Source organism: Lycorma delicatula, chromosome 3 (genome assembly GCF_047948215.1).
Source record: "Lycorma delicatula isolate Av1 chromosome 3, ASM4794821v1, whole genome shotgun sequence".
Lineage (NCBI taxonomy): Eukaryota > Metazoa > Arthropoda > Insecta > Hemiptera > Fulgoridae > Lycorma > Lycorma delicatula.
The window spans coordinates 109993667-110010114 of NC_134457.1; positions in this window are offsets into that span (position 1 = coordinate 109993667).

Below are 16448 nucleotides of genomic sequence, written 5' to 3' on the forward strand. Positions count from 1 at the left end.
TTGCAGCAGTATCCTTAATATTTTTCCACTAATACTAAAGTATATAAATCCATTCCTGATTTGAATACTTAATCACGATTTTTTGATATCGGTATAAAAAATTGCACCTTGTCTCTGTTTATAGCTACCCGATAAAAAAGTGATGGCTAGAATTAAATGTTACACGTAAAATATAACGGCTAAGATTTACGCTTAAAAATACCTGTTAGGTGTCATAACGAAGTGGTTGTAAGGCGACTTAATATCAGTCATTCCCAAAAATTCAAAAATTGCCAATGCCATTTAATATTATGAAATTCGTCCCGTACCAGGTAGGTATACTAAAGAAAATGAAGAGAAGAGGTTTTCCGTTTCTGAATATATTGTTGCACAACACCACAAAATTTCAGGAATATTTTTCCCTACAAATGATAAAAGCAGTAGATTCACCGGAGAGAAGAGATGTACAACTAACAATATTACTGCCAAGTTATCAAAACTGTAATTTTTATTTCATGTGTTTTACTGGTGTAATGCAACAAATTATTTTTCCTTTTTTGTGTTGTTAAAAAAGTTTATTAGTAAACACTGTCTCTTCTCAGTAGAGGGGGTTTGTATAATATATATGTACAGGTTAACTGCATAATATAGCTTAAATGTATTACGTCTTGTCATTTTCCATAGAGTTAACAGTTGAGTGGTTTACTCAAACAACACTTCTCATTATACAAATGACCATTATCCTATTCTCATGATACCAATGGATTCCCTTAGGGTTAGTCTAACTGAAATGTATCAAATTAAGATGAATAAACGTAGATATTTATCAGTCTAAGTGAGGATCTCAAATATCAAATTATTCTTATTTCTTTTTATTTAATTTTACTTCATAACATATGACACTGTTATTTCCTTTGGTGAATCAACTTTATGATAAAAATTACAATTTTAAAATAACAAAATTAAGTTGCTTTTTGTTTATTTGTTTCATTTATAGCACTTTTAATTATTCAATTATAGTTATGTATATCCAAAAATAAAACAACTTGTTAAAAAAAATATTCTTTATAAGAAAAACGATTATTTTTCTTATTTTTCTTTCATGTTTCTTATACACACACACACATATATATATATATATATATATATATATACATTAATTTATTTATAACTATTATTAGTAATAAGTGAAAATAAAATAAAAACATGTTTTTCGAGAAAAAAGGGACAAGTTTTTTTTAATAATGTTTATTTAATTATAGTTAGAAAACATACATTTCTAGAAATAAATAAAAATAATAAAGGTAAAAATAATAAGATCAAATTATATGGTTTAGCAAAAAATGAATTACGATTCTCTACAATATACCGTAATACAATTGTATCTTTTTTTATGGATGTGTATTATATTTCAACAAATTTTTACCCGTGATTCTAGTCATAACTGAAAAAGTTTTTAGATATATTTAATCTCGAAAAATCTAAAATATATACATATAATAAGGGATATTGCGGGTTGTATTAGAGATGTATAGTGATGGATTTTGTCAGCTGAAGTAAAACTTTAATGAATTGAATTAATGAACTGTGAACTGTGAGTCCCTATCACTGTATGAGCTGGGTTTGAACTGAATGATTCGAATCAATCGAATGAATATTAAAAAAATTATAGAATTAACTTTACGTTAAATAAAATAATATTAAAAAATTTAAACAATTTTCTGTTTAATAATAATTGACTTTCTGTGGGGACTACATGTGAGGCTAGAGTGGTGAGGAATGCGAAAACCTTTCGGGAGGCTAGACCAATCATCACCATCAACTGGTAACAAACGGGATGCTCCTGGGGGGCTGTTTTGGAAGGTGCAATGGAGTGGGTGCTCTTTTAATTTCTCTGCAAACAATCATCCGATTTCCAAAATTCAAACGAGGTATTTGTTAGTGGATTAACAAACTGCGGGGTAGAAGGCTAACTTTTGCATCCATTAGGTACACTCTCGATCTAACAGATCACGGTTATTCAGAATTGTATATTATATATATATATATATATATATATATATATATATATATATATATATATATAGTTTATCTGTTTGTTTGTAATAGCATCACGCGAGAACCAACAGACACATTACTTTCAAATTTGCAGAATACATTGATGTTATTCCAGGAAAGGTTTTAAGCTATCGACCAAGGCTCTAGCTTCCTTGAAGGTTAAGATAATAAAATATTCATTATTTCTTTGCCCTCAAGGAAGTGAAGTTGTGAATTAAAGAATTTCATTAAGAAAAAGTAGATTAATCCTTTTACTTCATTATTATATTTCTGCCACCATAGAAAAGTAATAAGTTATTACGTTATTTACGAAAATTATTAAAAATTTTACAGAATGCTTTAAATTTGACTATACGTCCAGAATACCTACGTCGTTATTCTTCCACCGCAGTTGAAGCACTTCCTTTATAAAAGCTATACACAAAAATCATACCAGCATATTCTGGATAGAGTTAAAAAAAATATAAAAACTACGTAATTTGATTCTCAGAAATAATTAAAAACAATCAAAATGAACTCAAATACATCTAAACTGCCTAACATTTATAAATACCTAACCACAATTTTATGACAACAATCAGTAGCACTCAAATTAATTTCGAAGTATACAGTTAGTGTTGCCGACCTAATTTTTAAAAGTCTAAATTTATTGTATTAAAAACAACTGTTTTAATTTTTACAAATTCATAACATTTTTTCTGTTATGTTTTGTTTTTAATAATCCTTTTTAAAGTTAATCCTTGTTTTTGTTCTTCATAGATTTTTTACATCAGTTTCCAGAACTAAATTCTCTACAAGTTCTATTAATAAAATTTACGCATTTATTAGTCATTTACCAAAGTTCATGTACTTAAAACCTAAAAGAAACGTCTTTTTCGTAGCCAAATTTTTCTGTTTTATACTGGATATCAAGCAAACTACGGGATAAAGAGTTCTGGAATTTATTTTATTCAGTCCAAGAAACATAAAAAACCATCAAGTTTACTCCTTATATAACGTCTTAAAAATTTCAGTTTGACCTCATTTAACTGGGGGAGCTAAAATCCGGGCAAAAGATTTCACTAGTCGTAACTCGATAACAAAATATTTTCGAAGAAAGAAAAAATTTCATTTTTTCTTTATTTCAAGCTCTAGAATGAGTTCTCAAATTGTTTACCTTTCCTCCTGAATCACTCTGTATATATTTATATATAAATCTGCTTTGGGAGCAAGACATATTTTTAGATTTTATGTGGGTTTTTCACGTGGGAATAAATTCGAATTAAGTTAAAAAAGTAGCCAAAAAGTGAAATTTTCTTTAACTTTCTTCAGTATTTTAAAATAAATTTCAGTACGCAAAAGAAACTCCGATAAATTGGTGAATAAAATTCGAACGTCCTTGGTTTTTTACCATTAATTAAAGCGAGTTATGTCTAATTTCTCGCAATTCATTTTCTCGTAACTCACTGGAATACCTTGTATAACCGGCCGGGTAAAATCGGAGGTTACGGACAAGGCTGGGCGGGCTATTGGCACTCTTGGATGGTTAATGGGGTCTAGGTGGTGACCTCGGGTGGCCAAGAGGAAGCTCCTCATGTCGGCTGAAACGTCGATTCTCTTGTACACTGTTTCGTCTTGGTTTGAGGCGCCGGGAAGGAAGAAGTAGTGAGGCGGCTGGCCTCGCTACAGCGGCGGGCGGTACTTAAAATCGCCGCCGCCTATCGGACAATGTCTGAAGAGACTGTGGGAGTGTTGGCGGGTGTCCCACCGATTCCTCTTCAGCTGAAACGAGATACGGAATATATAAGGAGATACGAGAGTTCGAATCCGTCGCCCTTCCACTGCAGGAATGGCAAGACTTTTGGGTCGCCACGCATAAGGGTACTTGGACTAGTCGGTTGATTCCCAGGCTTGGGCCTTGGCTGGTGAAGTTGGGTGCCATACTCAACTGCAAATGGCGAACCCCCGGTTTAAATGTCGAAATATGAATATTTCGCCATTTAAAACCTCGTTTATTATTCTTTTTAGTTGATATTTCGCCTACAAATTACGCCACTTTGAAATTCATTTGAAATTTTTAAAACCATGCGATACTATCGGCAGATGCTATGGTATATTGCAATTTTCAATTTTTACTTTTCCGAAAACTTTAATTTCTCTGGTTTGTTAAAACTAAAATAATCATAACTTTATTTAGTTGTAATTGAGATAACTGCATGAATTTTTTTACATTGTACAGAAAATATTTTTCTTGATGCATGTGTAAGCATGTGATAATCCTCTTGTATATATAATTAAGACAGGGGGTTGAAATTTTGGTGTTTTTTTTAATTTTTTATCTTTAGTAACAAATGAGATACATTTGTTCTTGTCGAGAATTGTTTTTCACCCCAACCCCTATTTTAGGGGGTTGTAGTGAATGTTAATATCTTAAAATTTAGAAAAGTGCTCTTCACTGTAAACTAAATAAACTGACCAAGTATAAACTTTCTATTCCGAGTTCTTAAGAAAAGAATTTTGGGTAGTCTCCTCCCTTTGTAGATAAAATTAAACAGAAATTCCAGAATATTTAAATTAAATTAAACTAGAAAATTAAAAAATAATACGATTCTAAATTATCATTTTCAATTAATATTAAATAACCAAATGTTTCACGAAATCTATTACATATACACATTTGTAATTATGCCTATTAATTTACATATACATATTTTTAAAAGTACATAAAATTTTACTTCACTTAAATCAAAAAAAATTGAAAAAATAAATTAAAAAATTAATTAAAAAAAGTCTAATTTGAACCGATGTGCCTTCCCTTGTTAGGTTCAAATATTTCATTAATTAAAGATTTTTTGTCTATAACTCTGGAACCAATGAAAATAAGAACCACTTATGATATATCGTTGAAAGGCTCTCAATGTGGGCTTATTACTGCAGTTAACATAAAGTACAAACTCCGAATTTTTTGGGATTTTTTTGACATTTTGGTTCAGTCAATTGCAGTCAAAATGGGAGGTACACAACTGGATGTTACAACAGTCCTAAATCCAAAATTTCAACATCCTACGGCTTATCGTTTTTGAGTTATGTTTGAGTACGTACGTATGTACAGTATTCACGCCAGAAAGTTTCAAAATGGATTCAGGGATGGTCAAAATGGATATTTCCGTTGAAATCTGAAAACCGAAATTTTTCGCGATAATATTTTTATTTTTATTATTTATTACATAGAAATTAAAAAGTAAATAAATGTCCTACATTAAAACATAAATTTAATTTGTAAACTAGGAAAAATATATTTAGTGAATACATGGATTAACTTACAACAGACTAGAGTTTATTTTTTAACTAATAGTTAAAAAAATTTTTAAAAAAACTTGCACAGATGAAGACAGCTTTTATGTAAAAATGAAGTCTGTTTAGTATCAAATTTAAATGTAGGGATTTAGAAAAAAAAACTCTTGTAAACATTAGTTGGAGTGCAACACTTATATTGGGAAACACGGCCAAATGAAAACAGAAAGAAATAGTTTAAAAATCTGTTACGTTATAGAGGGTTTCGAAGATTAGGTTTGTTGATAAAAGTCGAAAAAACCAAATCTTAATACGGATAGGAAAGATGAGAAATGTATGGCAGAAACTAGAAAAAAGACGAACTAGGTTGCTGGATCTTTGGTTAAGGCTTAAGACATCCAGATTTTATTCATTTGGTGATGTAAAGGAACACATAGATAGATTAGAATATTCTCAACGATAACAGATAACTAGTATTCAGTAACGTAGTAACGTAGTAACGATATTCAGTAACGTAGTAAACTACTTTATAGTTGAAAAATTATCCTAGAATGAAAATGAAGAATAGTATCAACTTACTTCTCTTTTTATTTTTTTTCTTGAAAACTCTTTCAAACACCAAGAAACTCTACGTTTATATCTGTAGAAATTTTCTTAAATACAAAGTTTTTCGCCCGTCTTTTGTGAAACTAATTTTGAACATTAATTATGCAGTTAACATTTAATAGAGTTTTATTTTTGAGTTATATTTTTACCCTTATAAAATTTTAAATGATTTGATTTAAAATTTTCTTGTACGAAGCGAAAAGATAAATTTTCTGAAAAGATAAATTCTTCTTTCTGAAAAGATAAATTTTCTTGTACGAAGCGAAGGAAGTATTGTGATCGCGAAAAATTTCGGTCTCAGATTTCATCTCCTTTTACTTTTCTTTAACTTTCTTTTACTTCCTTGTACGAAGTAATGGAACTATTGTGATTGCTACAGATGTGGTTTTCATATTTCAACGGAAATATTAATTTTGACTAGTTTCGGCGTGACGTCTGTACGTATGTTTGTATGTATATGCGTATGTATCTCGCATAATTCAAAAATGATGAGCGGTAGGATTTTGAAATTTTGAATGTAACACTGTTGTAAGATCTAGTTGTGCACTTTCCCTTTTTGATTGCGATCTAAGTTAAAGTTAAAATGTTAATTAAAGAAATATTTGGATCTTAAAGGGAAGGTACATCGGTCCAAATCTGACTTCATCTCCTTTTGTTTTTTTATTCTTTTTTTTAACTTTTCTTTTTTTAAATTTATATACCAGTATATTGATTTAATAATTATTAACCCGTGACTGTAAAAAATATTTACAATAAATAATAATTCATTGATAATAAAAATATGAAAAAAGTTATTAGTGAAATAATATTTATGTACTTTTAAAGATGTGTGAATATAATTTAATAGGCAAAACGTATGTGTTTATGTATTAAATTTGGTGAAACATCTGATTATTTAACATTAATTGAAAATTATAATTTAGATTCGTACTATTTTTGGATTTTCTTAGCAAAATCTTATAAAAATTTTATATTTATTCTTAAAAAATCATTTTATTTAATTATTTGACAGAAAAATGAAATATATTTATGAATTCTATTTAATTTAAAATGATTGTTGAAAATTTCTTTTCACTTGTGCGTAATATGCACAAGACTTCTGGTGTGTCGTATAAATAAAAGTTAATAATAATTAAACTATTCCGTTTAGTGAACTTCTTTATACTGGTTACAAATATTAATTTTGGCCTTATGGCGTAGAAAAATCAATTTTTATAGTTGGATTATTTGGTAAACAATTTATTTAAAGAGTAATCAAAGAACTTTTACTGAAACCTAATATTTCAGGTAACAGTGTTGAATTAATAATTGCATAAATACTTGATGTTAATAAAGAAACTAATATCTTAGCAATTGTGTAACTGTCCGCTTTTATTAAAGAATTAGAGGATCGTATCTCACTTTCAAATGAATTAAGTTTAAATGAAGTGCAGCAAAAATGTGTATATGTAATTTAATAGACGCACAAGGAAGTCATGTGGTGTCCAGATCAGATTTTTTAAATTAGTAAAAAGGGATTTACATTAGAAATTCAAACATTAGCTGTCTATAGAATTAAAATTATTTTTCATTAGGAAAACGGACTGATATTTAATTAGTTTTAGTTTAGATTATGATGATTATTCGTTTAAGAGAGTGAATTAAATACGCTTCACCAACTACGTGAACAGTTTTATAAGAATAAAAATAAAAGTCCACATTTTCAACAAATGTTAGACATTTTTTTTACAGAATTATATTGTCGAAGTTATATAATTAAAATTTGGATTTTAAAAGACGTAATTTTCTGTAAATTTATATATTGTCGTTTTTGTTATTTAAACGAATTATTAGTAAAATGTTTTAATCTAAGACAGAACAAACTAAAATTCTATATATATTGTATGGTTTTTTCTAACTGTTGGAAAGTTATAAAGCTCTGGCGTATTTTTCCGTTTTGTTAACTAAAGTGTTATCGTTGTCTTATTTTTTGTTTTATGTTGTAAGAGTTATTGTAGTGCAATTCTACTTTATCAGACAATAGTTCTATACAATTTTTGTTACTTTTTAATCAAACATGACTTGAAAGCTTAGTTTTTCTTATTGCTTTTGTAAAATAGATGTTAAAGTTTTAATGAAAATATAGTAAACTATTTTTCGTTTTGAAAATTCTCACAACAGGAAAGAAAAATTTTAATTTGATGATTCAGTAACAAAAAAATATATAATTTAACTATTTTGCTGCGAGCAAGCGTTTAAAAAAAAAAAATATTTATTACTCTTAACATAGTCTACTGTTTTTTATGATAGACTTTCTTCTTTTTTTATTATTATTAACTCTCGCGTTTGGAGTGGTGTTTAATTGGTCTCTGTTTAATTGGTTATCCTAATTCTAAAGATATACTTAAAATTTATTTTTTAATCATAAGAATTATATGAAGTGCGTCTATATGGTCACAAATTTCAACCGTAATTATCTATGTTTTTTCACAGAGATTTTTCCAAAATTTTCATTAAAATAATATATTTTTTAACAATTACTAGAGCTTTTCTGCGAATATCTCCAAGTATTCAAGTTTTTTGATTAATTTTTAATAGCCATTAAAGATTTTGTTACTGTAGTCACTGGTAAAAATTAAAACAAATATTGGTTTTTAAATAAATTTAATTAATTTTTTTAAAAATTAGAAAGTTTAATTAGTGTTGTTTCAGTTACATGCGGGTCGCTTTTCTCAATGCCCAGAGTTTTTTTTTTTACATACTTATTACAGCCGAATTAATCACTATGGATTTTTTGAATTAGGAAAACGTATATTTTAGTTATAATAAAAGATTGCGTTAAATTTTACAAACACATTTATATCCTTGAAATCAATGTTGTGTATTTTGTTAAATTATTGATATTTACTGTCGAAGTTTGATGAATTTTTTTTCTACTGGGATATGATGATATTGAATACCATGGCTTAGACTTTGATCATAGTAATTTGATTACGGTATCATAATTTTGATAATTTTTTTTTAACGTAGTAATTCATAAGTGAGGCATTAGAATCAACTTAAGAATTTAAACTTTTATCTAATTTTTTACTATTAGACTGACGTTTTTATATATTTAAATAAATAATCATTGAAATAATGCAAAAAGATTCAATGAGAAAAATATCTCTTGAAATGAATATATGAATTAAAAAATGCGTTAATTATAACTTGTTAAAAACATTCTCTTTTCCCACTTTATTAGCGTACTTTAATGTCTGCTATTATTAATTTTTGACTGAGATTGTAACTCTAATAAAAGTGATTTCAGCGATCGATGTTTATCTGATTGTCTAACTTAGCCTTGCTGGTTACTGACTAGCTTAACACAGTATAGTTATAAGGGGTAAGAGTAAGTATTATACGAATAGAAGTATTTTATTTTAAAGTGGAAGTATGTATATAATTTTTTTCGCATATCTCATCATTTAGAAATCATAAAAATTTGAATCCATGACTCATTTTAAAGCTCATACTTTTGTTAATTAATTAAGGTGTAATATCCCTAAGAAAAACAATGGACACTTGCCGACTATTTATCAAGAAGAAAAAAGTACTTCCGATTTTATTACATTATTCACACAGATCATCTTTGTGACACGTTTTACAGAATAAACTTTTGTATAGAACAGATATTCTTGTAAATTTTTAGTATAATATCAAAGTTTCAGCCCTGATTTTTAAGGAGTTCAGGAGACAAAGTTTTTATTTATTTTAGGTGTAATTTTCAAGGTAGTAACAAAACAGTATTAACTATTTTTAACATAAACACACTATTATTTACATATAAAGTTGTCAGAAAAGTAAGTTACTAAAATACATACAAAACTGATAGGAATATTTGTCTGTTCGGAGATTTTGTAAGGTGTATTTCGTTTAACTAGAGTTTGAATTAGGTGTTACTAAAAAAAAACCTGTTTTACGTCGATTTTGTAAATTTTACTTTTCCGGTTTTATTTCCTGTATTAAAATAATAATATTCTGTTATGTCTTCACGTGTCTTATTTTTTCACGCTAGATTTCTTTATTCTAATAAAAATATTGATCCTACAAAACAGCCTGTCATATTTGATCAGTAGTGTAGATGTTTGTAACCGATCATAGTTAATGGATTTAAATAATAAACTTTATTTTACTCACGAGTTTCTGTAACGTAACAAACTTTATTGAAATAAATTATTTTATTAAAATTACTTGAATTTTTTTTTAAATTCTTTAAATTTTACCAGTTTCCTTTAGTTTTATATTTGCTATAAAATTATTGTACTTATGAGAACCAGCAGGCAAATTACAGCGAAAAATAAACGTTTCATTAAAATAGCAGTTACTATTTATAAAAGGAAAACGAAATCACATCTACATAATGAAGAAGTAGAGGCTAAAACTGAAAATATAGATAACTTTCATCAAGATACATAACATCAAACGAAGTCGAGAAATATAAAATAGTTTATTTTCATAAAAACAGTGTAGAAATCTTTATAAGAACTTTTAAAAGGGGTTTTCTTTATGTTACTAGAAAGAAGTCCATTATAAACGCATGAATCTATTATGTTCAATTAATGACTTGCGTCCCCTTTGGGTCTATTCAATTCAAAGGCAGATGATAGAATACTGTTTTTTTTTCTTTGTTTGTTTGGTTACTGATTGCGACTTAAAAGAAACTACGCTGATGATGGTAGCTCATACGTCTAATTTTATTCTGTTTTCGCTTAAACGTTTTATACCTTTACTATCTTTCTTTCCCAATGTATATTTTTTTATAATTTATATTTTGGTTTTATACATTTAATTTAAGATGGTTTATTTCTTTTAAAGTTATTTTCAAGTTTTGTGTTTTATATTTATTCTAAAAGTTTACACACAATGTTAATTTAAAGTTTTATCACTTAAAATTTATCACAGAAATCTTTACAGTAGTTTATAGCTAAAAAACTGTTGATGTATTTGTAAAATATGTAGATTTATTTAAACCTCAAACAATTTTACTTAAAACGTTTGTTAATTGTTTTTTAAACTTTATTAATAGTTGTTCATTTGATTTTGGATTGATTTCAAATGGAAATTTGCGAATATTTTAATTTTAAATAATTTTCTGAAGTTTCATGATCGTATCTGTTTATTAGTAAGTTTTTCTGCTACAACTCTATACTAGCACTACTACTACTACTACTACTACTATTACTACTACTACTACTACATACTACAGTTACTAAGAACTAACGTGTTACATCTTCTAATTAATCTTTAAAGTTGCAAGTAATTTTTCAGTTTTGTGTTTTTAAAAACCAATATTTCATATATTAAAACTAGTCTGCTTCTTAGCATACTTTAAAGAAATTTTAAAAAAATATTTCATCACCTTGAAAAAAAAAAACAAATCTTTTTATATTTATTATAAAAATGTTTTAAAATCATTTTTTGATCAATTCCAAAAAAAAAAAATGATTTTAAACCCATCATCATGTATTTTATTTTTATTTCGGACATTCATTTTTATTTGGAAGCAACTGTAACTATCTCGATTATTTTATTTTTATAGAGATGGTTCTTTGTCTATCCTACAGTAATTTTTCCTGATAATCTAAAATAATTTAGTTTTTCATATCACGAATCTTTAAGTTAGAAGATATTTTTGTTATCATATTGAGTTTTATTCAATTGTTATAGAATAATGATAAATAAATTCTATCATTGTTATATTCAAAGTATTTTCACGACAAAACTGGGATAAACGTTTTTTTCGAAAATTAGCCCAAAATATTTTTTTTGTCTCGAATAATTTACAATCAGTTACACTATTACAGAGACCACAAATAAATATGTTATATACAATAACACGGGGAGAAGCTTCCATGGAAGCTCCTAAAAAATTACATTTTAATATCCCTATAGAGAAGATTTAATGTAAGTACACATATAAAGTTACGTCAAAGAACATTACATGGAGTGTCATTGGTATTTTAGCACAAAACAAAAACAATCTAGTAAACAGGAATTCATAAACAGGAGAAAAAATTAAAATAAAACTATAATTAATAATGAAAGAATAATAATAATAAGTGACGTATAGGTATAATAGGTATAACTAAGTTGATGCAGTTTCACCTCAAATCACATAAAGTCACAAATTCCAATACATAGACTTTTTAGCCTTCTAACGTCTTTAGTATTTTGTAGAAGCTTAGTAGCTAAATGATTTACGTGACTACGAGATTGTTTAGTCGTAATCTATATTTTGTACCGAATCGTAATATTTCTTGTCTGCATATGGTAAACCCAAAGATTTGTGAATTTCTCTGTTTATTACGAACCAAGGCGCTTGTGTGATGCTCCTCAATATTATGTTTTGCAATTGCTGTTTAATCTCGACGTTACCGCTGTTTACAGTGCCCCAAAGCTGGATTCCGTAGGTCCAAATCGGTTTCAAAATTGTTGAATAAAATAACCGGTTGTTTAATATTGAAAGCTGCGACCTCTTACTCAGCAACCAGTACATTTCCTTAAACTTAATATCCAGTTATTTTCTTTTTTCTCTTGCATGTACCTTTCTCGTAAGTCGACAATCAAGATGAAGATCTAGGAACCGTACACTTTGAGCATGTAGTATAAGAACGCCATCAAGATTGACCCGTGGGTAAGTCTCATCAACAACCAGAATAGCCATGTCATCAGCCAGAGTAGGCGTGCCAACATAGTCCGTAATCGAAAGGTCCGGTGTTAAAGAAAAATATAAAACAGTTCCTAAAACCGACTCCTGAAGAACACCCGACTTAGTGTAAAGAACACAGACAACCCCTTATTATACGTCAACCGTGAAAAACATCTGTCCAGGTAGCTACGCAGAACCAATTAATACGGTTGAGGTAGACTCTTTTTCAACTTGTAAAATAGGCCAGGCTGCTAGACTTTGTCGAAGGCTTGTTGAGCATTCAAGGCAGCCGAGCAGTATTTCTTATCCTCCAAGGCTCTTGCTGATAACCTCAAAAGTCTATGTATTTGCTCAGTAGTAGAGTGAGCACTTCGGAAGCCGAACTGATGATAAGGAATAACCATGTTCAAGAATAGGTCACAGCGAAAAAAAAAATTCTTAAACATTCTATATAAAATAAAATAACAGGCTTATTGGCCTACACGAAGATAACTCATTTACCAGTTTACCTGATTTCAGAACCATAACTATATTTGAAGCTTTCCACTCTATCGGGAAGGACGTAGTGCGCAGAATACCTTTAAAGAGTCGTGTATGTATAAGATAGCTTTGAACGGAAGCATAAGTAACATTTTGTTAGAAACTAACTCAAAGCCTTCTGCGAATCCTTCTCCTTCCAGATTACTTTCAGAACGCTGTAATGACGAAAATGGCTTAACAGGAAAACTCGAATAGCTAAAAAATTCAAGAATTTCTTCCTCTCCAGTCCCTCCTTTGTTGAGTGCTTCCAAGACCTTACTCTGGTAAGTAGCAAATTGGCCAGCCTTCTCTCTGTCGCTCTGAGCCCATGACTCATCTAACTTCTTTAAAGGAGGAAATAAGTGTGGTGGTCGATGAAGATTCTTGATAGCTTTCCGTAGAGATTAGCTTTTTCTACGCAAAGGAGAAAAATTCTTGAGAGAATGAGTTTTGAATGTCGTATTTTAATACACTTCAATGGTTTTTTCAACTTAGGAGAGCAACCGTGTTCAAAGGTGTCTTATCCGTGTCTCCTGAAACATTATCATCTCCTCCTAAACTTCCTTTTAGTGCAATAAGGTCCATCTTCTCCCTTGGGTAGTCCGTTCCTTCCCGCCCTATATGTTAAATTTCATTTCGAGCACCAGGCAGCTTCATGCAAGGCTGAGGTCAAATACTGCGTCGTATTTTCGATAGCAGCGGAACACTTCAATGATACAAGCACAACCAGCTCGTCCTCCACCCAGTTTTATACGAGTCACAATCGGTCCTGCCATTATGAAGTACAAGCGATTTCTTTTTCATTTTCACCATTGTACTAACGGTAAATAGGACAGGTGAATGGTCAGACTTCGAATCGTAGCTGTTTCTGACTTAAGTGTACAGTAATGAAATTCCTAAAGTGATGTAGAAGTCCAACAAGTCTGGGATCTTTCCGGTGGCCAGTAAGGTGGTTGCTATTCCAAGATCACATTTAGATGCAAGTTAACGATGCAACTCTTTAATATTTTTATAGCCCTAAATATAAAAAGAAAATTTAAAAGCAGTTTGACAAAAATATCTTTTGATTTTATATCTTATATAAATATAAGTGTACATATGCCAAAACGAAATTCTTTACGTTATTTCCATTTCTTATTTTTATCAAGGGAAAAGCTCTCACCATTTTCTTTTCTTGTGATCAGGATTTTTCATACCGATAGTTTTTTTAGTAGGCCTACCCATAATTAAATGAAAATAAAATTAAAAACTAAAGTAGTTGTTTCTCCATGAGATTACTTTTGGTATAGTTAAAATGTTGAAGCTCGTAAGAACTACATTGGCATAGTGCGTTGTACAACTATAAGAGTAATTTAATGTTTCATTCAAATACTAAATATATTTCTACAAATTTATTTTTTAAATGTAACTGATATTTCTAAACATCTTTTCGTTATTTATTTTTTGATACTATATACGCTACTGCTAATTTTTTTGTTAGTTTATAAACTTTGTTCTGGTACTATTTTAATTTTTTAATTTATTAATGTGATTGTTAGATTTGGGTAAAGATTATAATAAACTAATAATTAATTTATATTTAACACTGTTCTTATTTGGTAATAAGTTATTTTTTTTATAATAAGAAATAAATCTGGTAGTTTAAAAAAAATGCTAAGCCAGACCGAGTTATTTGAATAAGGAACATTAGAAATGAAAGAAAGACAATGAAATAAAAAGATATTATAACAATAACTGTGTAATTGTAGAATTAATAAATAGGTTAGGAGTAAACAAATAAATTATTATTTTCATCTATTGTGAAGCTTGTTTGTAGTTATCATAAGGAAATTAATATTAATAGTAATAAATTATACGTTACAATCTATGTTGACTGCATTCATGATGGCTTGCGCAGATAATAATGGTTTACGTACCTGGATAAAATAAACTGTATACGTATATATACCACCACTGTACAGTATATACTCGTGAATTTGCTTGCCATATAAATGTATTACGTATTATATTGCCTTTATTTAAAATATTAAAAATAAAATAAATAAATATATATATATATATATATATATATATATATATATATATATGTGATTACAAATTGCACGGCAATCTCTCTGAAGATGATTCTACTGCCAAAAAAAAGAAAAGTTCATATACACATAAGCCAGAAAACGGTTCGTTGCCGCCAGTGATAGCGTTTCGACCTTTCATCCGGAGGTCCCGTGTTCGAATCTCGGTCAGGCATGGCATTTTCACACGCTACAAAAATTGTCATCTCATTCTCTGAAGCAATACCTAACGGTGGTCCCGGAGTTTAAAAGAAAAGAAAAAAAGAAAATATTTCCTTACCGAGTTTCGGCTCGCGAAACATTTAACCCTGCTTTCCTGCTCCCTCTGTGAAATTAAACCATACTAAAATTCTTGGAAAGAAATAGAGGAGTAAATTTGGTTCTTCCTTATGGTTTTTGATCTAATAAATCGAATAAAAGTAGTCTCAGACCTTTATATTTCTTAGGTTTTAAGAAAAACGGCATAATATACGAAAACTCTTTTGTCAGAAACTACACTTAGGTTCGGAATAAAATAACTTTGTTAATTTATCAATTAACGAATAAAAATGTCTAACTAAGTTTGAATTTTATTCCGATAAAATTAATGTAAATTAAAATTAAATACAAATTTGGGAAGTTCAACTTTAATTAGCACAGACTGGATTGGAAAAGTGATACGATTTTAAAGAAACACTAAAACAGAAGACTAAAGAGGAATACTAAAACATGGTTGGTTTAAAAGGGAGGTACTGGGTGGTTTAAACAACATAATATAATGAAAACAATAGAAAACTTATCAATAATAGAAAAAAGTTAATAAAAATAGATTTAAAAATAAATATCACATTTTTTTTTTTTTTTTTTTTTTTTTTTTAAATGATTAAATATCAAAATAGTTAATTGATAAAGCTCCAAATATTTCTTCAAAGCAGCTGCTGAATGTGGCCATCATTTTGTTTAATGCACAGTTCAGGTAGGAAAATCCATGCTAGCCAGGGACGTCTATCATTATTATTCCTAATAGTGGCTCCAGATTCTATAATACGATGTCCCAATTCTTCTTGTGTGACAATACAAGCGCAATAGACTAATAACTTCATCCAACCCCAAAGCAAAAAATCCGCTGACGTGAGATCGGGAGATCGAGGTGGCCATTTTACAGTTCTGTTTCGACCAATCCATTATTTACTAAATGTGTTATTTAAATGATTCTTCACTTCACGACAGTAATGAACAGGTGTACCATCAATGAAAAACCACATCTTCAGTCTATCTGTAAGTGAAATATCTTC